Source organism: Notechis scutatus, chromosome 7 (assembly GCF_049901735.1).
Source record: "Notechis scutatus isolate UNSWTSFEM ecotype Mainland chromosome 7, rNotScu1.2, whole genome shotgun sequence".
Lineage (NCBI taxonomy): Eukaryota > Metazoa > Chordata > Lepidosauria > Squamata > Elapidae > Notechis > Notechis scutatus.
Genome location: NC_142015.1, coordinates 2,125,001 through 2,151,716, shown reverse-complemented (window position 1 = coordinate 2,151,716; position 26,716 = coordinate 2,125,001). Strand labels below are relative to the sequence as shown.

The window sequence follows — 26,716 nt, the reverse complement described above, 5'->3', positions numbered from 1 at the left end:
TCACCTGCATCGCGTGGAGACTCCTGGGAGGGGACGGGCAGGGTGGGTGGGTCCAGCCGGTGGGTTGAAATACCAGTTCAGTGAATCCGATGAAAACTTAACATCCAGTTCACTCGAACTGGTCCAAACCAGTAGTATCCCACCCCTGCATTCTCCCCTCCGTGCATCTGTGGGGTCCCACCTCAATCTGTAGATCCCATTGTGACCAGCTGTAAGCTGAGGGCATATAAGGGCCCAGCATTTGATTTCTTTCATATAAGTGATGCCGCACGTCAGTGGTTAGATGGGCTCGACATTGCTATCTGAATACATATCCTTTTAATGTTTATATTTTACTAACTGGGTACTCGTGCTTTGCTACAAAACTATATGGTCGGGCTTAGTTTTTGGGGAGGAAAATAAGGGGGGGGGATTCTGCCTCTGCCTACCAGCATCCCAGGAGAAGCGGGGAAGGAAGAGGAGGAGGAGGAGGAAGGAGAAGGAGAAGGAGGAGGAGGAGGAGGAGGAGGAGAAGGAGAAGGAGAAGGAGAAGGAGGAGAAGAAGAAGAAGAAGTTCCAACAATTGCATAGGCATATTCATAGTGGCCATTCCCACAACAACTGTAGATGTGACTGAGGCTATACAAAGGGCCACTGTTTGCACAACCCCATTTGACTATAAGTGGTTGTGCTGATGCAACATGCTTGGCCTGTTGTTTACAAATCACAGGGGCTGGATTGCTCAACGGGCTTAAAGTACAAACGCTCAGAACGGATGATGATTTAACGCCGCGTTTTGCCTTAAATCACAGCCGCTTCACATGAAACTGTTGTTTCAAACCTTGCGGGAGAAGCTGTCCAAAAAACCCGAACCATCGCAGCAACGGACAGCTGTATAAAAATCTGTTGGCTTGAGTGCCTGCCATTGACAAATCCTCTTTCTGGATTGTTTTTGTGCCTTCTTTCTTTCTTTCTTTCTTTCTTTCTTTCTTTCTTTCTTTCTTTCTTTCTTTCTTTCTTTCTTTCTTTCTTTCTTTCTTTCTTTCTTTCTTTCTTTCTTTCTTTCTTTCTTTTTGGCCACTGTGTGATATATAGAAATGAGCTGATGAAGCTTTCTAAAGCTTTGGAGCATAATATCCCTTGTTTTGATTCTCTCCATTCGTTGCGGGAAATAATTCGCTCGCTGGATTAGTCATGGGAGAATAAAGGTGACGGTATGTTTACACTTGTGCTCTGATCGATATTAGCCGGGGAGGGCAGGGAGACATCTTCCTTTATCTAGTTTTTATTCCTGCTGGACAACCATTAGAAACAAAACAGCCCCACCAAAAAAGAAAAAAAGCATAACAGAGTTGGAAGGGATCTTGAAGGTCATCTAGTCCAGCCCACCCCCGCAAGCAGGAGACCCTGAACCATTTCTGATAGATGGGAGTCCAGTCTCTTCTTGAAAGCTTCCAGGGTTGAAGCTCCCACAACTTCTGAAGGCAACTTCTGTTCCATGGGTTGATTGATCTCCCTGTCAGAAAATTCTTCCTTTTTTCCAGGTTGAATCTCTCCTTGATCAGTTTCCATCCATTATTCCTCGTCTGGCCTTTGGGTGCCTTGGAAAATAACTTGGCCCCTCTCCTCTCTGGGGCAGCCCCTCAAACATTGGAACACTGCTCTGATGTCTCCCCTGGTCCTTCTCTTCACTAGACTAGCCAGGCCCAGTTCCTGCAACCGTTCTTCGTATGTTTTATCCTCCAGTCCCCTTAATCATCCTGGTTGCTCCTCTCTACACTATTTCTAGAGCCTCAACATCTTTTTTATAGTGTGGTGACCAAAACTGGATGCAGTACTCTAGGTGTAGCTTTAGTAAGGCTTTATAGCAAGAGTCTTCAAACTTGGCAAGTTTAAGACTTGTGGACTTCAACTCCCAGAATTCCTGAACTAACATGACTGGAGGAGGAATTCTGGGCATTGAAGTCCACAAGTCTGAAAGCGGTCAAGTTTGAAGACCCCTGAACTAGCCACGCCCAGTTCCTGCAACCGTTCTTCATATGTTTTAGTCTCCAGTCCCCTCATCATCCTGGTTGCTCTTCTGTGCAGTTTTTCTAGAGTCTCAACATCTTTTTATAGTGCAGTGACCAGAACTGGATGCAGTACTCTAGGTGTGGCCTTACTAGGGCTTTATAGAGTGGGATTAGTACCACCCTTGATCTTGATTGTATCCTTCGGTTAATGCACCTCGCACACCTCCTGTCAATATTTTGCCTTCCCTTCTCAAATTTCAAACAGTGGCTGTAATCAGTCCGTGAATATCTGCAAAAGAAAATTTCTCTTTCGCTTTGACTCAGCAGTCAAATTTGACTCAAAAGTTCTGGTATGTGAGGAAAGCACGTTTGTGGGCATGGTGGTGATTGGGGCAAGCAGTTACAGAGAGCGAGGGTAATTTCCTCGTGAAAACCAGGGTGACTCATTTGGGTCCCTTCAATTTCAGTAAAGGGGCCCAAGAACAAAGAAGAGGAAAGGGGAAGAGAGTACCAATTGGCTCCACTTCAAATTTGTCTCCAATTTCTGTCTGCAAGCAACACATCTGGGTAGAGAAATCGGGCAGATAATTTAACGCATGGAAAGCAAACTTTACACCTGGCTGTTTCTTGGAGGGCCAGTAAAAGAAGAGCTGAAAGCAGAAATACAGCAAATGAATTATATACTTTTGTGTGTGTGTGTGTGTGTGTGTAATAACAGCAGGAAGAATCACATATGCACAAAATTGCAAAAAACCAAAGTGTAGGTGGGAAGGTAATAGAGAAAATGTCAGAATGCCTCGAAATGGACAGGCTAATGATCAAAATTAAGAATAAAGAGGAAACAGAGTATTATTCAACATGAAACATTGTACAAATGGTCAGAAAACAGATGCAGAAGTTAGTAATTTTATAATGAAAGAAGACTAACAAAATACAGTGCAAATACATGTATATAGATATCGATAAGCATATACACTATAAGTAATATCACCACTGGACTTTACTTGACTATAGATGAAAGTGTATAGAGCAACCAGAGGCGAAGACTATATGGTATAACTATGAGAATAACAGTTATAAATATGGTGTATAATATTATGTATACTATGTATATCCAAAAAAAGATTACGTTGTATATCTATAAGAATAATGGTTATAACTAGGGTGTATAATATTATGTATGTTTTAAAAAGATGTGATACAGACAGTACACGGTCGTTGCAGAAATGGAAATATGATGTATTTTAAAGGAAAATGTACAATAAAAAATAATATATATATAAATAAGAAGAAGAGCTGAAAGCAGAGTGGGAATAAGACATTGGCCAACAGAAAGAGAAGAGATTTAGACGGAAGGACAGGATATAGTTGCCAATTTTATTTATGTATTTATTATTTTTAAAAAGGTTCCAGCTTCTGTTCCTTAAGCAGCTGTTGGAAGCCCCTTAATCCACCTAATCATGGCTTTGGAAAAAAAAAGGGGAACAGTGTTGATTTCTGCAAATTCAACCAACAGATTAAAGATTGGGAGGTCCTGCAACCGTTACAGCTTTTGTAATTTTTCAGCATTTTGAGACCAGGAATTCAAACTCAATGAACTTGTATTTTCAGTCCTGGACAAGACAGGGAGTAAACATATCTCAGAAGTTCTGATCCCACATGCCAAAGCCTTAAATTTCTCCCTAAAGGTTAAAAGCGTGGCCCTCTTTTAATAGTCTCAGTAACCCTATTGAGTTTTCTAGAAAGAGAAAAATAACAAGTGGACAGAGGTTTTTGCAAAGGCGAACATCCTGGCAGGTTGCTTGAAGCTCAACCAGACAATGTGGTTTATGAATGTTGTCAGAGCACTTGCCACAATTCTTGTGTTGGAAACTTTCCATTCTTTCCAATAACGCTGGCTATCGGGCTCCTGGATGCCAGCCGTCCCCAGTCTAAACCACAAGCGAAGTAATTGCCTAACCAACAGCATAATAGGGCTGTTTGCTTATAATAATATATTTTTTTTAAAAAAAAAATAGGTGGTTCTTGTTCTATGTTCTCACCTTTGTATATGTTCTCTATAACAGTGGTTGCCAATCAGAGGGCTGGGGACCACTGGTGGTGTGTGAGAAAATTTGGGTGGTCTGCAGAGAAATGTCCCCCACCAAAGCAATTAATCCAGGCTGCGTGGGAACACAAGGCTTGTGTCACTTGCATTGTGCGCAACACGAGGTAGTGAGGGGAGGGGGGAAAGGGCGGAAGGGGGAACTTGCCCCACACGCCCCACACACCTGGTCAGGCCACCGGGCTGCTTCTTTTCGCTTCTTCCTTCTTGTGCTTTTAGATGCATGCAAGGAAAGCAGCAAAAGTCTTTCTTTCTCTCCCCCAAATCTGCCAGAAATGAATCTTTGGGACCCTGCAAGGCCTCCTGCTCCAAGAGGCTACGCCAGCAAAGACTCGTTTCTGGCAGAGTTTGGGGGAGAGAAAGAAAGACTTCTGCTGCTTCTGCTGCTTTCCTTGCATGAAGCCAAAAGTCTTTCTCTCTCTCTCTCTCTCCCCCCCTGAGAACGGAGCTGGAGGCGTGGTATCCTGCAATCCCAAATAAAGAACAATCGATCGGTAGGAAAACGGGGTGGGGAATTTTCCTGCAGACTTTTTGGGGGATTTTCCCAGGGTCTCTGGTCCACGGGATTTAAAATTATGAGTTTGGTGGTCCCTGAGATCCAAAAGGTTGGCGACTCCTGCTCTATAACATACCATTTGTTGGATATGTCTGAATGGTCAAACATTTGGCATCTCTAAATCTCAACCCACAAATGCTCTTTTTACACGTTGGCAAAAAAAAAATTAGTACACCAAATACAAGCTAGGCAGATATGGCCTCATTGATGAACCTCACTCTGTCAAGGACCTCGGAGTACTCATGTCTAATGATCTAAGCACCAGAGCTCACTGTAACAGCATGGCCAAAAAGGCTTTAAGAGTTGTAAATCTAATCTTACGCAGCTTCTCCTCTGGAAATATTGAATTGCTAACTAGGGCAGACAAAACCTTTGCTAGACCAATACTTGAATGCAGCTCATCTGTCTGGAATCCGCACTGTACATTAATACAATTGAGCGAGTCCAGAAGTATTTCACGAGAAGAGTCACCAGACTTGAGATTCTAGGCTTAGACAACCTTGAACTACGCCGACTAAGATTGGACTTAAGCATAATACATAAAATTATAGGTTACAATGTTTTACTAGTTAATATTTCAGCTTTAACCACAACAATACAAGAGCACACAACAGATACAAACTCAAGGTAAACTGCTCCAAACTTGATTGCAGGAAGTACGATTTCAGCAACAGAGTGGTCAATGCCTGGAATGCATTATCTGACTCTGTTGTTACATCCTCTAACCCCCACTCCTTTAACCTCAAACTATCCACTATTGACCTCACCCTAAGAGGTCTGTAAGAGGCGTGCGTAAGTGCACAATCGTGCCTACTGTCCCTGTCCTATTGTCCCCATTTATTCGTACCAATTTCATGTATTTATGCTTATGTTTATTCTTATTTCTATTATATTGTAAGCGTCTGACAAATCAAATCACATCAATAAATAAATATAATAAAACATACCAGCTTTCCCCTTGCAACTCACAGCTTTTATTAGTGATGGCCACTGGAGAGATATGAGCTTCGCGCAAAAGTAACCCAAAATGATTCTGTTCACTTCTTTTCCTTCAATCTGAGATATTGCTCTACTCGAAGGAATATTCGTGACTCCCAAATTGCTAACATCTTCAACCCTACCATCTCTGCATGGAAATTGACGGCCTACCGCACAAGAGAACATACAAAATGGCGGGTTAGCATGAGATAATTTCCACCCTGCTTTGTCATATCAATTGTAGAGCTTCAACTCGCTCATTTCTTGCCTATTTTATGCTGCCTTTCATGTAACGGCTTTTTTTATTTAAAAAAAATATCTTATTTTGCCTTTGTAACTGGGGTTTTTTGAGTCACGAAGGGGATTTTTCTCAACCGTGTCAAAAGGGAATCTGAGATTTTCTTAAAAACAATTTGATAGAACCTGCTTCTTATGAAAAAAAACAAACTTCATTTTTAATAAGTTCAGCCAAGACAGGTTTCCTTATTACGGGAGGAAGGCAAGAATTTTTGGTCACAGCAGTGAGGTGTGAAGCATTTTCTCCACTTTGAGCAGTCTTCATTTTTGAAGAAGAAAAAAACACACACACAACTGTGACTGGAATTTGGGGTGTGTTGAAAAGATGGACACCTTTTCCATTTTCCATTTCCTGTGGACAAGGGGCCATTGAAACTACAACTCGTCTCCTATTATATTGTATCTTCTATAAGGACTCACAGACTCATTTTAGAATACCTCCCCTAAAAATATACCAGGGAAATACTGGTTTCTTTTATTAGATCAACATGCAATAGTTTCTTTGAATGTGGACATATTTCATTATACTGTATGCAAAATTACATCGACTCTAACGGCCAATAGTTTGGACAATTAACCAGTGGGACAGCTTGCCTTCAGAAGTTGTGGGTGCTCCATCAACATAGATTTTTGTGATGACCCGGAGTGTAACACAAACGTAACAAAATCCAAAACGTAAATAAATGTCCTTTAATGCTCCAACTTGGCCACACTGTTCAATAATTCTCAGATGGAGTTAAAACATATTCAAAAATAGTCTTCAAAAGAAAGCAATACAGTCCAAACTTAATGAGCAAATAGAGATGAAATAAAAAAATAAAAAACAAAATACAATGAAGGAATTTCCACAATGGACCAGGATAAGCAATTACCAAATTCAAGAAGATAACAAGGCACAGTCTGTTGGGAGGATGCCAACTAAGATAACTTTAGCCCAAAATAAAACACACTTTGCTTCTGGCAACATTGTGTTTTAACCATCTCTCTTATATACTATTCTCCCCAGCTGCAACCAATGAGGGGGATCATGGCCGCTTCCTCTCTCGTAAGCCAAGTTGTTCCCTTCTCCATTCCTCCCTGCATGTCCTAGGATGGACAGGGGAGGGGCCTGGGTCCTCCTCTGACTGCCCAGCCGGCCTCTGCCCTTCCCCAGCCTCCTCCACAACCTCCGGAGCCACGCTTCCACTCCCTGTCGGCTGTTCCTCCTCTCCCTCAGAGTCCGACTCCAACAAGGGCATGGCAATTTTAAAGAAAAAGTCTGGACAGGCACTTGTGTGAAATGGTATAGGGTCTCCTGCTTGACAAGGGGTTGGACTAGAAGACCTCCAAGGTTCCTCCCAACTCTGTTATTCTATCTTCTACGTTCATATGTTATTTTATCTGTTTTTTTAAATCATTATTTTTAATGCTTTTATTGTAATGCTGGTTCTGTGATTGTCGTAAAAATGGATTCATTGATAGATTTTGCACAACGACATACAGTCTCTCACAAGGGCAGTGTCGTTCTGCAACGATCACTTGAGAACCATGCAATGTTCTTCTTCTTCTTCATCATCATCATCATCTTCTTTTAATGACCCCATAATCCCTTGCGGGGTGGAGTCTGGGCAACTGAATGAAGCTAGCAGAGTGTTTAATGGCCGGATGCCCTTCCTGTCGCCAATGCGGAGTTTTGTTGAGCAGATATATTCCCATTGTGCCCAGAGAGAGAAATATCTGGGATTGAACTCACAGCCTCCTGATCTTAGATGAGAGCTTCCCCTCTAGGCCACTGTTAACAGCTGCTGGAAATTAGCATTTTTTCCCCATCGGATTTCAACCCAAATGAATGAGAAACTAAAAGGAGTCCAGATGGCAGTCAGAACCACATGTTCGATGTTGCCACTTCCACTTTTTTGTCATGCACACCCCATGATGCCCCTGCTGAAAGAGGCAAGGCTTCCAGATGAAGCATCTCTTGTTATAGCTTTGTGGGACTTGTGAACCTTTGCAATGTTTATCTAAGAACGTTGTATTTTTCGTTTGTGAAATCCTGGACATTGTCCGTTGAGAGCCCAACTTCTAAACAGCCCAGATTTGCACAATGCCTTGAATCTCTTCCTCAATATTGGCCCGCCCAAGAGAAATTCCTGCGCCCTCCTGTTTAAAGTAAAATGTAGAATTTTGCTTCACTTAATGATTGGAAAGGGACTAGGGAAATGCTTATTCCAGTGAACATGGTTTATTGATGTCAATATGGGGTCATGGTTAAGACACTGGGTAGGACTAAGGAGACCATCGCTAAAGATATCTGGTGGGGGTCGTGTCATCATTGCACAAACGAGGCGAATGTTGTAATTTTTGTAATCCCTAGAGTTCTAGTTCCTGCAAGGACGAATGATCTCAGTAGGTGAATTTTGGCCGATACACTTGCTTTTCATCCAACTTATTCCTCAGGACAACCATGGAAGCCATCTTAGCATGTCAGAAGCAAGACAGAATAGGAATAGGAAAGAATAGAATAGAATAGAATAGAATAGAATAGAATAGAATAGAATAGAATAGAATAGAATAGAATAGAATGCAGAATATGAGAAAATAGAATAGAATTAAGAATAGAATAGAATTAAAATAATAGAATGCAAAATATTAGAATATAATAAAATAGAATAGAATTAAGAATAGAATAGAAAAGATTTAAGAATGGAATGGAATGGAATGGAATAGAATAGAATAGAATAGAATAGAATAGAATAGAATAGAATAGAATAGAATAGAATAGAATAGAATAGAATAGAATAGAATTCTTTATTGGCCAAGTGTGATTGAACACACAAAGAAATTGTCTTTGGTGCAAATGGTCTCAATGTACATAAAAGAAAAGATACATTCATCAAGAATCATAAGGTACAACACTTAATAATAATAGTCATATGGTATAATAAGCAAATAAATCATACTAGGAAACAGTCAATATAAATCATTAGGATACAAGCAACAAGGTTATAGTCATACAGTCATAAGTGGGAGGGGATGGGTTATAAGGAGTGATGAGAAGATGAATGGTAATAGTAATGCAGACTTTGTAAATAATTGGACAGAGTTGAGGGAATAATTTGTTTAGCAGAGTGATGGCATTGGGGGGAAAACGGTCCTTGTGTCTGGTGGTTCTGGTATGTAGTGCCCTATAGCGTTGTTTAGAGGTTAGGAGTTGAAACAGTTTATGTCCAGGATGTGAGGGGTCTGTAGAGATTTTCACAGCCCTCTTTTTGACTCTGAATGTTATATCATCGGTAATCCCCTCACCCTGGTGGAGAATATCTTTCAACATCTAACATGGTTTTCTCAACCTTGGGCACTTGAAGATGTGTGGATTTCAACTCTCAGAATTCTTGAAGTCCACGCATCTTCAAGTGCCCAAGGTTGAGAAATACTGACCTAGCATATACAAAGCTCTGCATTTTTCTGCGTGGTTTGCTAATTCTTGACTTGGAGCTTGGAGGAGGGGTCTATATACCTGCTTAATTTCTGCACCCTCCCTGGCATTGAAGCTTAGAAGATAATCCCCATCAAAGAAATGAAGGAAATGCATTTACCACCTGCTAGGTTAACCAAAACGTTCAAAAATATGTCTAGTAAATGTTGGAAATGTAACCAAAAATCTGGCACATATTTTCTTTCCTCTGTGGTGGACTTGTGCTAAAGCAAAAACATTTGGGGCAAAGATACACGTGAGGCTAGAAAAGACGTCAGGAAAACATGTAGATCTCAAACCTGAACTATTTTTTTTAATCAGGTGTAGCACCAGAAAAATTTGATAAATGGAAGTGTATATTTAATATTGCACGTATTAATAGCAGTGAGGATTATATTTGCACAGCATTGGAAAAATGACGAAATAGCATGAGATGAAAAGATAATTAAGAAGATATTGGACTGTGCTGAAATGGACAGACTTACATCGAAGATTAAACAGAAAGAAGATACAGGAGACTATCAAACATGGAATTTATTTTATCAGTGGCTGGAAAAAAAGGGGTAAAGATTAGAAATATAATCTGTATTGTTAAGCAAACAAAATAACCCAGACAACACGATGTTTGTGAAGCACTCATTAAATGTAATCGTAGAAAATGAATAAAACTTTATATAAAAAAAAGAAATGAAGAAAATGCTGAAGTGTAAATGGCTTTTCAATATATTTTTGTTTTGTTTTGTTTTATAGTGTACAATGAGCTCCACGAAGCCAGTCCTACCACGATCACAAATTGGTGCTTCTTTCCTTGCAAAATGAGAGCTTTCATTTTAATATTGGAAAGTACCGCACACTCATCTGGTCAGACCCTTAAAAAACCACAATTAAAATAACTCCGGAAAGCCTGAGCACTTCTGGAAATGAACAAGTCAAACAAAAAACAAAAAAACACACACACACACACACACACACATGAATGACTCACATCCTAACCCCTTTGACCTGGTAAGAGAGGCAGCAGCTGAACCAACGTTTATTCTGCTAAAATTTGTAATCGGGCTAAACTGAGATATTTCAGTTCCAGTCTGGATCTCTTTCATTTGCAGATACTGGCAACAGCGGATGAAAAGAAAGGGGAAAAAAGTCAAGATGACAAATGCCCTCCTGTTTGTTCAAAGCCTGCCCCTTTGTCAATGTGTCACACACTTGTCTTCATGGGAGACAGCAACATCTGAATGTGTGTGCAATAACACTGCATTTAGAAAAGAGTGGTGCATATATAGCAGTGGCATTTAGACTTATATACCCCTTCGCAGTGCTCTCCAGCCCTCTCTAAGCGGTTTACAGAGTCAGCCTCTTGCCCCTCAACAATCTGGGTCCTCGTTTTATTGTCCTCAGAAGGATGGAAGGCTGAGTCAACCTTCAGCTGGTCAGGATCGAACTGCTGGCAGTTGGCAGAATTATTCTGCAATACTGCATTCTAGAAGGAGGGAGGGAGGGAGGGAGGGAGGGAGGGAGGGAGGGAGGGAGGGAGGGAGGGAGGAAGGGCAATAGCATTAGATTTATATACTGTGATTTATATACTGTGATTTATATTCGCAGTTCTTTCCAGCCCCCTCTAAGCGGTTTACAGAGTCAGCCTATCACCCCCACAATCTGGATTCTCATTTTATCGACCTCAGAAGGATGGAAGGCTGAGTCAACCTTGAGCTGGTCAGGATTGAACTCCTGGCAGTGGGCAGAGTCATCTGGAAATTCTGCATTCTCACCACTGTGCCACCACGGTTCCTAACACCACATATAACACCACTGTTGCACGAGCTGCTTTGGTTACCCATTTTCTACCAGGTCCAGTTCAAGGTCAGACAAGCAAGAATAGATGGAAACTGATCAAGGAGAGATTCAACCTGGAAATAAGGAGAAAATTTCTGACAGTGAGAACAATCAACTCATGGAACAGAAGTTGCCTTCGGAAGTTGTGGGAGCTTCATCCCTGGAGGCTTTCAAGAAGAGACTGGACTGACCATCTGTCAGAAATGGTGTAGGGTCTCCTGTTTGGGTGGGGGGTTGGACTAGATGACCTACAAGGTCCCTTCCTATTCTGTTAATCTGATAGATAGGTAGGTAGGTAGGTAAGTAGTAGGAAGAAGGAAGGAAGGAAGGAAGGAAGGAAGGAAGGAAGGAAGGAAGGAAGGAAGGAAGGAAAGAAAGAAAGAAAGAAAGAAAGAAAGAAAGAAAGAAAGAAAGAAAGAAAGAAAGAAAGAAAGAAAGAAAGAAAGAAAGAAAGAAAGAAAGAAAGAAGTTGTGGGAGCTTCATCACTGGAGGCTTTCATGAAGAAACTGGATTGCCATCTGTCACAAATGGTGTAGTGTGTCCTGCTTGGGCAGGGGGTTGGACTAGATGACCTACAAGTCCCCTTCCACCTCTGTTATTCTGTGATTCAACATGGTTGTCATGTTGCCCTTCCATCTTCCCTTTTCCAGGCTGAACATGTGCCATGTTGCTTGCTCCTGTTTATACAAAAGGAGAGTTTGAGGCAAAGTTTCTGGGATGTGAGTAATGTGTCCTTTTGAGTCAACCCATCAGTCACTTCAGCTTAGTCTCCACCTCTTTGATTTTGGAGAAGAAGACTTCCCACTATTAGGATTATTTGGAGACCCTTGATTGTCTGAGCTTGCTCTTTAACCTAGAAGGGTGGGCCTGCCATAGAGAAGTGTAGCTTCCTTATGGGACAGCAGAGCAGCGGTTCCAAAATTAAATTTGGGGAGAAGATTTGGTCTGGTTTAAAATTGCAATAAACCTTTATCTATCTGTGTATCAAAGCTTGGGAAACGGCCACCCCTCCAGTGGTGGGGAAATTACACATCACACAAAAATGTGCTTCTCAGGACAGATGGACAGTTTCTGCTGAGAGGGAAAACAGGATTAAAATAATCAGATTCTGAACCCGGGCCAAGAGACAAACAAAGAAGAAACCAGATCAACATAAGCTTTGCTGTTTCACGATGACTAAATACGGCTGCCCGACTCATAATACAAGAGCATATTACGAGCAGCAAAACCTCATATTAGGGGAATGCAATTGACAAACTTTCTCAGCGCTGGAAATTGGCCGTGCGATGCAGCTTCTTTGAAGGCTGTGAGTGTGTAGCCAGGGAGTTTGTGGCTTGAGAAAGGAGAGAATTCTTAGGGCCTTTTGGATGAGTCACGTGCCATGATGGGACAAATGATATTGTGATACCAATGGTAGCAACTTGTCATTCTGGGCATGTAAAGGCTGTCCTAGAGAGACATCAACTCCACACTCAGGCTAGTAATACTATTACTAAATTTGCAGATGATATAACAGTGGTGGGACTCATCTCCGGGGTTTGTGTGTGTGTAGAAATGAGTCTGCCTACCGAGATGAGGTAGAGCGATTGTTTTTGTGGTGTGGAGACAATAACTTGGTCCTCAACACCCATAAGATCAAGGAGCTTATAGTGGACTGTAGAAGGAACATCCAGCCCTTGCTTATCAATGGAGACTGAGTGGAGCAAGTGGCCAGTTTTAAGTTTCTGGGTGTTACCCTAAAAGAGGGGGGCTCACATTGCAGCCCTGGTCAAAAGGGCCCAGCAGAGATTAGACTACCTGAGACTTCTCAGAAGTCAAAAGCTGAATGGAAAACTGCTGGTGACCTTCTACCGCTGCACCAGAGAGAGTATCTTAACTTAGCGCACCTCTGTATGGTTTGCCAATTGCACAGTGGCAGATGGGACAGCACTCCAGAGGGTGAACGTCATTGCCCAGAGGATCATGGGTCACCCTCTCCCCTCTTTGGAAGAGCTTTGTAGTTCCCGCTGCCTTAAGAAAGTTCAAAACATTCTCAAAGATCCATCTCATCCTGGGCTCCTTTTTTTGAATTATTAAAATCTGGCAGACAGTACAGAATAATAAAAACAAGGGCAAATAGGTTGAAAAACAGCGTCTATCCCAGAGCAGTAACTCTATTGAATTCCACTCTATGGTGCAATATGAATGCAATATCAGGGGTTTTCAATTCATTTGCATAGAAAGCGAAGGATGTGTATTTGTGTTTTATTTTCATCGTCATAATGTACACTGAAGATGGTGTTTGATTTCGTTGTACGAGGTGCATAAACTAAACTAAACATCAACTCTACTTGGGGAGATGAAGTAGAGAGTGATCAGGTCAAGTAATCAAGTGTCTGTTAGTTGGAATCGAGAAACTCAAACTGGCAGCCATGGAAATGCAGCACATTTAAAAACGGTTGAAGTTTTGATGGCTCCATTGTGGCTGCCATTTTGATTTATTTACCACAGTCTGTGGACCCCTTTGGTCTTGTGGGATTTGAAGAGAAAGTCTCTTAGGAACCGAAAGACTTGGGCAGGATGTATGTCCCCCAAACTACCCAAACCTATTGCTCTCCCTTGGTTTATTTCCTCGGTCATGACATAGAACATCTTCATAGCATTCACTGTCTGTAGACTAGGTTTCCTGTTTGAGCAGTGGGGTGGGCTAGAAGACCTCCAAGGTCCCTTCCGACTATGATGTTCTATTCTATTCAATACCTCCCTGTAAAGCCCAAGAAAGAAGAGGAAAATTAAAATGTGGAATGCAACACATTCTGAAAGGTGCAATTCTATTGCAAGATGAGATATTTTACCATATCTCTCTTAATCTTAAATATCCCTTAATTCAGCTGGAACTAAGGAGATATTTCCTGACTGTGAGAACAATTAACCTGTGGAATAGCTTGGAGCAGAAATTGTGAGTGCTCCATCACTGGAGGTTTTCAAGACTGCAACAACTGGCGTCCAGAAGTCGTAAATGCTCCAACTCTAGAAATTTTTAAAGAAGGGATTGGATCACCATTTGTCTGAAGTGGTGGAAGGCTGTGATGGTGGCACGCACAGAGGTGGCACACACAGACCTCTCTGTGGACATGTGCACCATTGCCAGCTGCTCTTCTGCTGGTGCTGGCCCGCTGGTGTTCGCAGGCACCGGAGCAATGGAAAAGAGCCCAGAAAACGGCCTGAAAATGGCCCCCCAAAACGGCCAAAAAACCAGGCATGCACCCACGTTCTGGTTTGGGCATTCGGTGCCGAAAAGGTTCACCAGCACTTGAGCGGGGGTTGGACGAGAAGACCTCTTATTCCGTTATCGGGGGGGTGTTGCAATAATCCCTCTCCATCTGCAGGGAGGGCGCCCTTTGAATTTCTGGATAAAATCTCAACCCGTTTTCTTCTTCCTTTTATTAAAATGTAACTTCTTCTACTCTGAAATGACAGTAGCTCCTTCCCCTCCAAGGAAGTGGTGACCAAACGTGTACTCTGGGTCTGACAGTGTTGAGACGAATGCTGGAGTGGCCATGACCACAGGCAGGAAGCTCACGCTAGTAATCGACTAATAATATGCATTTTCTCTCTCTCTCTCTCTCTCTTTTTCCCCTATTTTCCAACATGATGTTTCTATAAAGAGGAACTTCTTCGGGCTAAAATAAGGCTGAGATTGAGGAACAATAGCATTGCGTTTTGAGACTGGATGACTGTGTTACACCTTTTCCTTCCTCTGTTTTCCCACGCATTGAATCCAGGAAATCTGGAGATTAGCCAGACAGAGCCTCTCTTATAGTGGGCTCTGTCACCCCCTGCTGGAGAGAAACCAAATATATATATATATATATATATATATATATATATATATATATATATATATATATATATATATATATATATATATTTATTTATTTATTTGATTTTTCAATCACTTACAACAGAGGTCTCATTCTCGCGGCCCGCGGGCCAATTGCGGCCCGCAGGACGATATCCTGTGGCCCCCACCGTGATATGAAAGTATAATATTACTGTATAATATAAATATAAAGTATCATATAAAGTACAATATTATGCAGCCCAGCCTCACCCAGACTCTGCCTCCAGCGGCCCCCAGTTAAATTGTGTTTGAGACCCCTGACTTACAAGATAATAGGTATAAGCATAAACAGGAGTAAGAATACAGAAAATAGGTACGATGAAATGGGGACAATAGGACAGGGACGGTAGGCACGATTGTGTGCTTATGCACGCCCCTTGCAGACCTCTTAGGAATGGGGTGAGGTCAATAGTGGATAGTTTGAGGTTGAAGGAGTGGGGGGGTGTTTGAGGATATAAAATACAACAGAAGGCAGAATAAGGGAGTAACAGGGACCTTAGAGATCATCTAGTTAGATTTTATTCACTACTAGAATCTAATCAGAGATGCTTTGCCGATTCTAGTCCAATGACCTGCTCCAGCAGGGTTAGAAGGGAGTGTGTGCGTGTATGTGTGTGTATGGCTGTCAAAACTCCAAAAACAGGTCAAGTAGCTCTGGGGAGGTCAGTCATAAATTAGAACACTTGCTAAACAACCGGCCATTAAGTGAGGACCACTTGTATTTGGTTTGCCAGTCACCTGGCCATGCCCACCCAGTCACATGACCACCAAACCACACCTACCCGGTCATGTGACCAGCAAGCCACGTCTACCCAGTAAGCCACGCCCACCCAGTCACATGACCAGCAAGCACACCTACTCAGTCACATGACCAGCAAGCCACACCCTCAAATTAGGCCACACCCACAGAAATTTGAATCCCACCCCTGGGTGCGGGGCACTGAGGATGAGTTTGTAGCACCAAGGGGGCGGTGGACCGAAAAAGTTTGGGAACCACTGGTCCCCACTGCTCAGGCAGGACCAGGGGTGGGATTCTACCATTTCGCACCTATTCGCTAGAACTGGTTGTTAACCTTCTAAGCAGTTCGGAGAACCGGTTGTTAGAAGAAATTACTGGCCTAATCCTGTAAGGATTGTTTAGGAAGGAAACATTCTGGTGTTGCTTACAGAAACTGCCTCTCCGTTAACCCTTATTACATTCTTGGCAAGACTAGACTTCCTGTCTCTGGAAATCAGGAACAAGACACTGAACTGCCATCTGTCAGAAATGGAGTAGGGTCTCCTGCTTGGGCAGAAGGACTGCTGGGGGGGGGGGATTGGACTGGATGACCTACAAGGCCCCTTCCAACTCTGTTAATCTGTTAATAGTTGCAATTGTCGACTTATCTGGCTCCTGTGCCACACCACAGAATGCCCCATTTTCTCAATGCCCCACTTTCTGATGCAACACTATTTTTGTGTGTCCCCTCCCCTGTAGGTCATCTAGTCCAACCGCCTGCCAACCCTACAACATTTCTGACTGATGGCAGTCCAGTCTCTTCTTGAAAGCCTCCAGGGATGAAGCTCCCATGATTTCTGAAGGCAACTTCTGCTCCAGGGGTTGATTGCTTTCACTGTCAGCAAATTCCTCCTTATTTCCAAGTTGAATCTCTCTCCTTGTTCAGTTTCCATCCATTATTCCTTGTCTGGCCTTCAAAGGTGCTTTGGAGAATAGCTTGACCCCCTTCCTCCTCTCTGTGGCAGCCCCTCAAATATTGGAAGATGGCTATCCTGTCTCCCCTGGTCCTTCTCTTCACTAAACTAGCCAGGCCCAGTTCCTGCAACCGTTCATCGTATGTTTTAGCCTCCAGTCCCTTAATCATCCTGGTTGCTCTTCTCTGCACTTTTTCTAGAGTCTCAACATCTTTTTTATAATGTGGTGACCAAAACTGGATGCAGTATTCTAAGTGTGCTAATATTGCTAAATAGAGAAATGTTCGCTGGAAAAAACAAACCATGGAAGGACGTTCCACAGACTGATTGAATGCATGGACTGATCGATGTTCATTTAACAATAATTTACATGTTTTTATTACAGATAGACCCATCATCTGCATGTAATCTTAATTTGGATGGGGAGAAAGGGGGAAGCCAGCTCTTCAATCCGGTCATTGCAACCAACAATCAGACTTCTGTGACCCTCTCTCTTGGTTGCCACTGCCTTGGGTCCCATGAGTATATTTGAGAATTGTTGGAAGAAATATCCATCTGGTTCAGTTCCAAGCTGGGAGGAAGACGCTGGAAACCTGGAGGGTGATTGGAAAGATGGTTTAATGATGAAGCAGAACCATATGGGTTTGAGGTCCTGGGCAGCTGACCACATGGAGAGGAGAGTGAGAGGTTTTTTTTATACCTTCTCTTGGGCTTTGCACTTGAGCTTCCTGTTCCTGTGCAAGAACATGTATTCTATTGGCTGTTGTCAGACTCCCACGGGGCCATGTGGGGTCAAGTTTGTCTGAGCTAAGTTTGGTTGAAGTTTGGTGATGCAATGTCCTTCGTAGATTGTGCAATGCAGTGGGCTCTGTGTCTTCTGCTAAATGGTCCTATTATGTCCTGGAGGGCCATGTCTTAATCCAACCACCCTGGAGCTGAAGGTCTTTTGTCTTGTAGATAGACTTACACAGTCCTGCTGGGGCTGTTAAGAAAGGTGGGGGTGCTTTCCAAGAGCATCTTTCTCCTTGAAGGAAATATAATATTCTGCCTCTTTTAATATTTCCCAAAATATTTTCCTCTTCTGGGAGAGTGGTGGGTGCTATCTTTCTACAGCAGGGGTCGCCAACCTTTTGGACCTCAGGGACCACCAAACTCATACTTTTAAATCCTGCAGACCAGAGACCCTGGGAAAATCCCCCCAAAAAGTCTGCAGGGAAATTCCCCACCCCATTTTTCTACCGATCGATCGTTCTTTATTTGGGGTCTCCAGCTCCGTTCTCGGGGGGAAAGAGAGAGAGAGAGAGAGACTTTTGGCTGCATGCAAGGAAAGCAGCAGAAGCAGCAGAAGACTTTCTTTCTCTCCCCAAACTCTGCCAGAAATGAGTCTTTGCCGGCGCAGCCTCTTGGAGCAGGAGGCCTTGCAGGGTCCCAAAGACTCGTTTCTGGCGGAGGTTGGGGGAGAGAAAGAAAGACTTTGGCTGCTTTCCTTGTGTGCAGCCAAAAGCCAGAAGAAGAAAGAAGCGGAAAGAAGCAGCCCGGTGGCCAGGCCAGGCGCGAGGGGTGAGTGGGACAAGTTCCCCTCTCCTCCCTTTCCGCCTCCCCTCACTACCTCGTGTTGTTCGCAATGCAAGGGACACAAGCCTTGTGTTCCCGCAGGCCATGTTGGCGGCTCAGCCTCGTGTTCCCACGCAGCCTGGATTAATTGCTTTGGGGGTGACATTTCTCGGCGGACCACCAAAATTTTCTCATACTGGTTGGCGGCCACTGTTCTACAGTATATTTGGAAGAAAGCCATTTTAGGAAAGGAAGATTTGCAACTATTAAGAAAATTATGGAAGCTGTCGTTGTTGCAATGACCGACCGGAAGAGGGAGCCAGAAACCAACTCTCTTCCTGCCCTCTCTGGCCAGTGAGTGGCAGATTGTGGAATTTCCACTGCATCGTTTCTCAGGAAATAACTTTAAATCGCTTCTCCACAATCGATCCATTTTCTTCTCAAGGCTTCGGCCAGGGCTGAGGATTTCATTTCTTGAGTAAAATTGGGATACTATAATTCACACAAGTGTAAAAAAAAATAAATTATTTTTTAAATCCCACAACGAGAAAAAAATATATGAAAAAGTGAACCGAAGAATTTAAAGCAAATTGACTTTGAGAGTAATGCAGAAGTTCCGGGGACGTGCAAGACTCTCTCCTTATTAAAGATCTGAATAACAAGAATAGCAACAATTAATTATTGCTAATAGCACATTTTAAATCCTCACCTCAGACAACTTGCAAAGCAACACTGAGCAGAAAGCACTATGACTGAATTGCAACACAACAAATGTAACACTGTGTTAAAAGCCAGAGGCAAAGAAGTGGCCATCTTCTAACAGATTAACAGAGTTGGAAGGGACCTTGTAGGTCATCTAGTCCAACCCCCTGCCCAAGCAGGAGATCCTACACCATTTCTGGCAGATGGCAGTCCAGTCTCTTCTTGAAAGCCTCCAGGGATGAAGCTCCCACAACTTCCGAAGGCAACTTCTGTTCCACTGATTGTTGATTGTTCTCACTGTCAGGAAATTCCTCCTTATTTCTAGGTTTTATTGACATTTTTATTGACATTAGCTCTCTTCAGCTCACTAATTTGACTGTGTTCTATTCCTACTGCTTGCAGGTTAATAAAGGGGTGGTTTTTTTTGCATATTTTCTGTTCCATTCTTTATCTTTATTTATGATCCATGATTAACATGTTTACCGGAACTGGATAAAGCAATGTTTAGTCACCTTTACGTCATCCTACGTCAATACTCTAGTAGACCAGATTAGCTTTATATAGAATAGAATAGAATAGAATAGAATAGAATAGAATAGAATGGAATGGAATGGAATGGAATGGAACGGAACGGAACGGAACGGAACGGAACAGAATAGAATAGAATTCTTTATTGGCCAAGTGTGATTGGACACACAAGGAATTTGTCTTGGTGCAAATGCTCTCAGTGTACATAAAAGAAAAGATCCATTCATCAAGAGTCAAGAATCATCAGGTGCAACACTTAACGATAGCCATAGGGTACAATAAGCAATCAAATCCTACTAGAAAACAGTCAATATAAATCGTAAGGATACAAGCGACAGTTACAGTCCTACAATCACAAGTGGGAGGGGGTGGGTGATAAGGAGTGATGAGAAGATTAATAGTAATAGTAGTGCAGACTTTGTATTATTATTATTTATTTATTATTATATGTAAAGAAATATTACATTTCATCCTTCGGACATAAAACTTTCTGCTTCCTACAGATATTATATCCAATTGTATGATATTGTATGTCTATATAATATTGTATATTCTTTTGTGTCAGGCACTGTGATTACATGGAGAACTGTTATTTACTGCCCTTATAATATCAGAGAGAGAAAAAATAAGTAGGGTTGACAGAAATACAAATTTAAAAGGATATAGAAAATATCTCCTGATAGAAAAATATAGAAAGAAGAGAGGGGCTGTTAAACCAATATTTTATATAATTAATATCTTCTGGAAGGGACAGGATGGAATTTTAACTAAGCAGACAATCTGCAATTAAATCAAGGATTAAAATGTAGAAGTTATACTGTAAGAGTGCTGCTTCATATCTTTCTGATCCTAAATGAATTAATTTCTCTGTGGGTTCCTAATCAGAGAATATTTGACATTAGAATCCAGGGAAAAACAAAATTAGGAACAAAAAGATTCAGGTGGGGGGGAAATAACTAATAAACAAAATTTTACAATCACATTTTTCTACAGTTCAGGAGAATTTCAGCATGCTGCTATGTTCTAAGGTGCCACTTGTCAGCAAGTTTAAGATGTGCAGACTTCATATCTATGGAGATTCTCAGTCATCTAGGTCATGATTGTCCCAAAAAGTACTTTTTCAAAAGGCAACTGGACTTTCTGGTTTTTCTTCCGAAGACATTTCGCTTCTCCTTCAAGAAGCTTCTTCAAGAAAAGCCAGAAAGTCCAGTTGCCTCTCTCTCTCTCAAAAAAAAAAAAAAAAAAAAAAAACACTACCTTTGGGATGTGCAGACTTCAATTCCAGGAATTCTCCATTCACCAGGTGAGAAATACTGTTTTAAAGATGACTGAATCTGGATGCACTCAATGAACCTTTGTCACGGGTGCTTTAAACTGGGATATCCTAACCATTGTACCTGCAAAATTAGACATTCTGATGTTTATGCTGCAACCTTCATAGGATCACAGCCCAGAAGTCAGTTGGGTTTTTCTAGAGTAGTTGCTACAAATCTACAACAAGCCTCTCTTGGTTCAAAATAAATCTGAAACCAAAATGGGAGTTGTTGCTTTAAAAATAAAACACAGTTGTGGTTTTTCCCACCGCCTGAGATACAGAATGAAATGTTAATATGAAAAGTTCTTTCTTGCCAAATGAAAGAATTTTGCTCATGGAGAAGTCACACACATGTATTTATTTAATATCACAACGTTTGAAAACCCCTATTTTTAGGTGCATTCCTTTTTTTTGTTTTAGCTTAACGTTTTTATTGAGTTATAAAATCAAATAAGATACAAAATACAAAAGTAAATAGGAAAAGGGTGGGAGGAAGAGGGAGGAAGAAAAGTGAGGAAGGATAAGGAAAAGGAAAAGAAACAGACTCCCAATTCTCTCTCTGTTGCCCTAAAATAAGGCATTAACATCAAATCGCAACTTTTTGCTTTTTCATAATCACAGGAACAAGCCATTTCTAGAAAGATCTATCCGCCTACTCGGTAAAAACCCAAAATCAGAGTTTAATTCTTTTCCACTTCAAGCAACGAAGTTCAGAAACATTCTCCCAGGTGGAAACAAGAGTATTTAGGTTCTTTTCTTTAGTCAGAAATAGTCAGTTTTGATGCAATTCAAATCTAACGATAATGTAATAATAATATGACGTGGAAAGTTGATTAATATCATATGAATACAAATTTAAACTCAAGAGGCAAAGACTATTGATATTGTGCACAAGAAATATGTACCAACAGACACACCGCACAACTGAAAGTTTTTATTTGTTGTTTTATGCATGTGTTTGTTTATGTTTGTTGTTAAAAATATTTTTTTAAAAAAAAAAAATAGTCAATTTTGCCATTTCAGCCAACTCCATCGGCTTCTGCAACCATTTGCCTTAAGGTGAATTCCTGTTGGAAGCAGGACTTTGCATCTACAAGGACCTAATCTCTCTATTTCAGTTTCACTTTCTAAGATAAGAGAGCACATAATATTTGCACAGTTGCCTTTTTGCGGTCAAAACCTTGACACTCTTGGAAGGTAACCTGAGTGTAACTCCCCACCCCCCAAAAAAAGGTTTGGCAGCCCTGCCCATCTGTACTTTCCCCACCGGGTCCTGTTTCAAAGAGGTTGGAGCCATACTTTCCAGGTGACCTGGTGACTATCACTTTCCTCTTACTAGAATCTATTCCATTATTCATACAGTAAAACGACAGAGTGCCTCCAACTTCTGATCATAATTCAGCCCAAAATTTCTGTTGCTAAGTGAGACGGAGTTAAGTTGCATTAACACAGAGGGATGCAATCCAGACCAAGGGAAGTGCTAATCCCACTCTATAAAGCCTTAGTAAGACCACACCCAGAGTACTGCATCCAGTTTTGGTCACCACACTATGAAAAAAGATGTTGAGACTCTAGAAAAAGTGCAGAGAAGAGCAACCAGGATGATGAGGGGACCAGAGACTAAAACATACGATGGACGGTTGCAGGAACTAGGCCTGGCTGATCCAGTGAAGAGAAGGACCAGGAGAGACAGGATAGCAGGCTTCCAATATTTGAGGGGCTGCCACAGAGAGGAGGAAGGGGTCAAGCTATTTTCTAAAGCATCCAAAGACCAGACAAGGAATAATGGATGGAAACTGAACAAGGAGAGATTCAACCTGGAATTTCCTGACAGTGAGAACAATCCACCAACGGAACAGAAGTTTCCTTCAGAAGTTGTGGGAGCTTCATCCCTGGAAGCTTTCAAGAAGAGACTGGACTGCCATTGGTCAGAAATGGTGTAGGGTCTCCTGCTTGGTTGGGGGGGTGGACTAGATGACCTACAAAGTCCCTTCCAATTCCGTTAATCTAATCTAATGCTCCACACCTGGGCTGGGCATCATCTGGGGCAGGGGTCTCCAACCTTGGCAACTTTTAAGACTTGTGGACTTCAAGTCCCAGAATTCCTCCTCCAGTCATGTTAGCTCAGGAATTCTTGAAGCTCAGGAAGTCCACAATTCTTCAACTTGCCAAGTTTGAAGTCCCTTGGTCTGGGGAATCCAACAGAACAATGCAGTTACCATGCCTTCACTGGGCTAAGGAATTTCAACCAGCTTTTTATCCAGCCATTTGAGAAGGATCCTTTTTCATTGAAAAAGTGAAAGTATGCTTAACCTTGACAGAAATTAGTCACTGAGGTTGTTGGCATTTTTTTAACCTGATAACCTTATTTGCAAAAGGCACAGGGCCTCCCAAGTGAGAAGTTTGCTTCAAGCATGAGCAGTAACCTTCAGCCTTAAAGGGCACGGGCTTACTTACAACCATTCAAAGTCACAATGGCACTGAAAAAAAGCGACTTATGGCTGTTTTCCCACACTTATGACCGTTGCAGCATCCCCATGGTCATGTGATCAAAATTTGGACCCTTGTCCATTGGTTTCATATTTATGGCGGCTGCAGAGTGCCAGGGCCATTTAATCTCCTTTTGCCACCTGACAAGCAAAGGCCATGGGAAACCCCAGTTCTCTGAACAACTGTGCTACTAACTTAACAGGTGCTTCACTTAACAACTCTGTCAAGAAAGGTCTTAAAAGTGGGGGGCCAAATTCACTTCTTTTTAACAGATTAACACAGTTAGAAGGGACCTTGTAGGTCATCTAGTCCAACCACCACACAAGCAGGAGACCTTACACCATTTCTGACCAATGGCAGTCCAGTCTCTTCTTGGAAGCTTCCAGGGATGAAGCTCCCACAACTTCTGAAAGCAACTTCTATTCCATTGGGTTGATTGTTCTTAATGTCAGAACATTCCCCCTTATTTCCAGGTTGAATCTCTCCTTGTTCAGTTTCCATCCAATATTCCTTGTCCGATCTTTGGATGCTTTAGAAAATAGCTTGACCCCCTCCTCCTCTCTGTGGCAGCCCCTCAAATATTGGAAGCCTGCTATCCTGTCTCTCCTGGTCCTTCTCTTCCCTAGACTAGCCAGGCCTAGTTCCTGCAACCGTCCATCGTATGTTTTAGTCTCCAGTCCCCTCATCATCCTGGTTGCTCTTCTCTGCACTTTTTCTAGAGTCTCAACATCTTTTTTCATAGTGTGGTGACCAAAACTGGATGCAGTACTCTGGGTGTGGTCTTACTAAGGCTTTATAGAGTGGGATTAGCACTTCCCTTGGTCTGGATTGCATCCCTCTGTGTTAATGCAACTTAACTCCGTCTCACTTAGCAACAGAAATTTTGGGCTGAATTATGATCAGAAGTTGGAGGCACTCTGTCGTTTTACTGTATGAATAATGGAATAGATTCTAGTAAGAGGAAAGTGATAGTCACCAGGTCACCTGGAAAGTATGGCTCCAACCTCTTTGAAACAGGACCCGGTGGGGAAAGTACAGATGGGCAGGGCTGCCAAACCTTTTTTTTGGGGGGTGGGGAGTTACACTCAGGTTACCTTCCAAGAGTGTCAAGGTTTTGACCGCAAAAAGGCAACTGTGCAAATATTATGTGCTCTCTTATCTTAGAAAGTGAAACTGAAATAGAGAGATTAGGTCCTTGTAGATGCAAAGTCCTGCTTCCAACAGGAATTCACCTTAAGGCAAATGGTTGCAGAAGCCGATGGAGTTGGCTGAAATGGCAAAATTGACTATTTTTTTTACAATTTTGTTTTATTTTTAACAACAAACATAAACAAACACATACACAAAACAGCAAATAAAACTTTCTGCTCTCCTGTCTCCCCTGGTCCTTCTCTTCCATAGACTAGCCAGGCCCAGTTCCTACAACCGTTCTTCGTATGTTTTAGCCTCCAGTCCCCTCATCATCCTGGTTGTTCTTCTCTGCACTTTTTCTAGAGTCTCAACATCTTTTTTCATAGTGTGGTGACCAAAACTGGATGCAGTACTCTAGGTATGGTCTTACTAAGGCTTTATAGAGTGGTATTAGTACCTCCCTTGGTCTGGATTGCATCCCTCTGTGTTAATGCAACTTAAACTGTACTAGAGAAGCCACCACTGTGTCCAGTTCTGGTTGCTACAACACAAAAAAAACCCCACTCAGAGATCCTAGAAAGAGTGCAGAGACGAGCAACAAAGGTGATTAGGGGTCTGGAGTCAAAAGCATACAATGAATGGTTGTGGGCGCTAAGGATTAGGGGCACATGATAACTGCCTCCCAATATTTCAGGGGCTGCTACAGAGAAGAGAATCTCGATTTATTCTCCTGAACAGCACCTGAGGATAAGACAATTCTCCATGGTGGTTATGCCCTGAAGCCAAAAAAAAAATACTGGAAGAAAATACAAATGTGGCTACAGGAATTCATTGGAAGTCAAATAGATTTTGTCCCGGAATTATTTATTCTAGGGATAATCAAAAGGAAATATATCGGAAGCACAAAACAATTTGTAAACCAACCGGCACACTGTATGTACATATATGGAAGATGGTTTGATGTTTTTATGTTTTGTTTATGTTTGTTTTTAAAAACCAATAAAAACTTTAAAAAAAGGAAATATAATAGAAAGATAAAGTATCTAGGGTCATTCCGCCCTGTAAGAGAGCATAATGCGCCTAGCCATAAATCTCTGCCATAACTTGGGGACTTGGGTTAGTCTATCCAGAGATGATATTCATCAGGTTCTGACCAGTTCTGGAGAACCGGTAGCGGAAATTTTGAGTAGTTTGGAGAAACGGCCAATCCCACCTCTTGACTGGCCCCGCCCCCATCTATTCCCCGCCTCCTGAGTCCCAGCTGATTGGCTGGGTCATCTTTGGTTGCCCTGCACAGGAGAACGGAGCTGGAAAGCAGGTTAGCGGGCTGGGGAGGGAAGGGGGTTTTGCAGTATCCTTCCCCTGCCACGCCCACCAAGCCACGCCCACAGAACCGGTAGTAAAAAAAAAAATTTGAATCCCACCACTGCTTCCCACTGAGTCCATCTCTCTTAGCCCCAGGAAGCAGATAAGGGCAAAGCTCTTCTGAAATCTTGCCAAGAAAACTACAGGGACTTGCCCAAGTCCCTTGTCTAGAGTCAATGTTGACTCGAAGGAACCAAATAGAATAAATAGCTTGGGGGGAATTTAATACACATAAATAGTTTGCAGATAATCTTATCTTTCACTGTTTTGCTGTTTGATTTGAGCAAAACTTTGGTTTGTTGATCAATATCACTCAACTTTTAAAGGACTGTTTCTTTTGCCTGGTCAAAAATAGATCATAGAAGTCCTTTCTTTCTTCTTTCTCACTGGAATAAAATAAATAAAAGTCAATTCAATGGTTTAAAAAAGAAGAGAAACATCTTATTAAGATGAACTAAATCAGTGAAAGTCTAATTGTCTTAAAGACTGAATCGAGAAGAGGAAAGACAAATTGGATTAGAAAGCTAATCTATTTGGAAGAAGAAACTTTTGACCATTTGACCTCAGCAACTTAATATTTTAAACCAGTGTTTGTTAACCTCAGGAAATTTAAGATGTGGGGAAGCCAAGAAGGAATCTTCCAGAATTCCTTGGGGATTGACATCCTCACAAATTAAAAGTTTCTGAGGCTGAGAAACACTGGTTTAAAATATTAAGAGTCCATTCATTTGGAATTATTTTCCAAGGTGGCTGGAATCCAGGCTTCTGAGATTATCTTTAAACAGATTTAACAGAATTGGAAGGCACCTTGTAGGTCATCTAGTCCAACCCCACACCCAAGC

The 26,716-nt window shown here is 42.0% G+C and overlaps 1 long non-coding RNA gene across 1 annotated transcript in view; it reads right to left on the bottom strand.

Annotated features, from left to right (window-relative positions):
• Positions 1-13,376: 13,376 nt before the first annotated feature.
• LOC148130007 (uncharacterized) overlaps positions 13,377-26,716 on the bottom strand; it is a 50,175-nt gene continuing 36,835 nt past the window's right edge. The window contains exon 3 of the long non-coding RNA XR_015750315.1: positions 13,377-13,953. This is a non-coding gene — a long non-coding RNA (uncharacterized LOC148130007). The remainder of the gene's footprint in view (positions 13,954-26,716) is intronic.